The sequence below is a fragment of the Crocuta crocuta genome, unplaced genomic scaffold (genome assembly GCF_008692635.1).
Source record: "Crocuta crocuta isolate KB4526 unplaced genomic scaffold, BGI_CrCroc_1.0 scaffold2113, whole genome shotgun sequence".
Lineage (NCBI taxonomy): Eukaryota > Metazoa > Chordata > Mammalia > Carnivora > Hyaenidae > Crocuta > Crocuta crocuta.
The window spans coordinates 105,851-108,972 of NW_027527683.1; positions in this window are offsets into that span (position 1 = coordinate 105,851).

The following is a 3,122-nucleotide window of genomic DNA, read 5'->3' on the forward strand; positions in this document are numbered from 1 at the left end:
TCCCATGCCCTACAATATTGATGAGCAAATCAATAAAGACACAAAGCACCTAGAAACAGAGCTACCATTTTGTGGTAGGGGAACCATTAGTGAAAATATTATTCTCATTTTAAGCTATAAACTGACCTGTGATAAAGAGTAGAATATTTCTCCCCCATAAGGCAGAGTCATTAAAAGGGCTACTTTTTTTTTTGGTGGGAAAATGTCCATTTTATTTTTTTTTAATTTAAAATTTGAGTACAGTTGACACACAGTGTTACATTAATTTCAAGTGTACAACATAGGAAGTATTCAATATCTCTATACCTTATGGTATGTTCACAAGCGTAGCCACCATCCATCACCATATGTCACTATTGTATCATTGACTGTATTCCCAATGCTGTGCCTTTCATTCCTGTGACTTATTCATTCCATAACTGGATGTGTGTATTTCCTACTCCCCTTCATGCATTTTGCCCATCCTCCTCGTTCCCTCTGGCAACCATCACTTTTGCTTTATTTATTTGATGTTCTCTATATTTATAGGTATGAATTTGCTTTTTGTTTATTCATAAAATGAATGCGACTAACATGCCTCCTAGTTTCTAAATTTATCTCTCCCTGAATACTTTATTTCTCCAAAAATTTTATTGATTCCACCAATTTAACTATTTCACAATGTTGATTTGAAATGCTTACTTTAATAGTAAGGTACATTTTGCATAAAGTATGAAATGTGCCCTATCACCTAGCACAGTGTCTGATTGAAAGTAGAAAGTTAATGTTTGTTGAATGAGTAAATTAAAGAATGGAATCACTTGTTTTTTCCCTAAATATATTTTTAAATATTTCTTTATTTATTAGAGGGAGGGGCATAAAAGAGAGGGAGAGAGAGAATCCCAAGCAGGCTCTGCACTGTCGGGGGGAGCCATACGCGGGGCTTGATCTCATGAACGACCTGAACCAAAATCAAAAGCTGGATGCTTAACCAACTGAGCCACCCAAGTGACCCTTAAATATTTTTTTCTTGATATTAAGACATGGTTTTGGTAGTTAAGAATGCCATAAACATTTAAAAATGCACATTGGATGGAATTTGAATAAATGTAGCATTTATTTGAATGTTAGACTATTTTAATGTCATTTATTCTGTCTGTTTTCCTCTACATTTAAGTGAGTACATGTGTGAGACAGGTCCTTTGTATGTCTGATACTTTCTTAGCAGCACTATACAGTGTTACATCAACACCCAGCAGTCAGGGTCTGAGGCATGCACTGAACATCTGCTTGCTCAGTAATGCCTGGCTTCACATCTAAGTGTCCTATGTATTGTATTTTTCTCCTACTGATTTGTCTCTGGTTCTCCATCATGACCCTTTGGGAGATGACTTCTTCGTGTTTTGTTGAATTGCCCAAAGTAAAGTGAGACCAGGAAACAGGGTATCTGGGTCTTAGGACTAAATCTGCTTCCAGAAAGTTTCATACTGGTAAATTTACATACTGTTTGCTGAGCCTCTGAACTCATTTAAAACTGACCTAGAAGAAGTAGATCATTGTTTGCTGAAACTTTTTCTTTTATTTTTCAAATGAAATTGTTCATGGAAAACTTCACCTCCACTGATAGGTTCCAGGCATACAACTAAATCCATAGGACTATAAGATCTAAAGTTTAAAAGCTACCACGTTACCTCCATCAACAAGGAATGGATTTTTTTAAATGTGGCAAATTTGTGCAATGAAATATTATTCAGCAATACAAAAGAATTAACTGTTGATACAAGCAACCATGTGGCTGAATCTCAAAAGGACACACAGTAAGAAAAGCCATACACAGAAAAAGTAGATACACATATGATTCCAGTTATTATCAATTCTAGAAAATCAAAACTAACATATAGTGAAAGAAATCAGATCAGTGGTTGCTAGTGTTTGGGGCAGAGGGCAAGGTAGCCTACAAAAAAGCACAAGGAAACTTCTCCAAGCAATGGAATTCTGTGCTGATTCAGTAGGCATCTGTCAAAATTCATAAAATTGTACACTGTAATTTGATAAAGTTTATTGTACACAAATGATGCCACCATAAATCTGATTAAAATCACTGCATTAAATAATCTCTAAGGTCTCCAGTTGTGGGGGCAGTGAATACGATCTGAAATCAGCCACACCTAGATTTAAATATTGGCTCTGCTTTTCTCTGGCTCTGTCACTGTGGGCAAATCACTTAGTCTCTAAATGTCTCTGTTTCTTCATCTCTAATATGGGTTGATAATAGCATTACTTCATTGAATTGTTGTGACAATTCTATATGACAATGGATGTAGAGAGCTTAGCTAAGTGCCTGGTATATAGTAAGTGCTTAATTAATGTTAGTTCCTATAATTCCAAATAATTTCCTAGACAATATTGACAGAGTTCAGAGGTGGTATATATGGGATTTAAATTCTAATTTTGATTCCACTAACAATTGTGTATGACTTTATATCAATCTCAACTCCTCCTCTGGGCCTCTGTTTTCTCCTCATTAACAGAGGAGGGTTATGGATTCTTTCTTAACAATTTCATAGAATTATACTAGGAATAGGAAATAAAATAATAGATTTGAAAGAAGTTTGAAAAAGAACAAGAAAAGATAAAAAACACTCCACACAAAGGTAGGAAATAGCTATGATACACTTTTCTCATGATTCTGAGGTTAAGTAGAGCAAGCAAATTGTGTTTGCACAACAGGGCTTTCCCTCAGTCAAGTTTCTGATGTTTGTCTTCTGGTCTTTTATGACACCACTCTTTGTACTGTTTTCCAATTTCAGTTATATCTTGCTTCCTCCTAACAGTCATAGGAGATTCTCTTGCTACTTGTGTCTCTTCTGTTAGTGAGGAAATGATTCTGATAGGCTGATTTACTTAAAGTTAACTGACTTAATGGGTGACCAATAGCATGTTATATGTAAAGAAAGAGTAAAAATATTGCCTCTAATGAAATTTCAAGTCTTAGCAGGGATAATGTTTTGGGGTGGGAGCACTTCCTGAAGCTTCTCAAGTGATAACCACTGGCTCTACCAAGGAGAAAGTCAGACCCTTTAAACAATTTTACCATCAATGAGGATGTAAACTTATTTCAGAAGTTTAGGAACAAAGAAGCT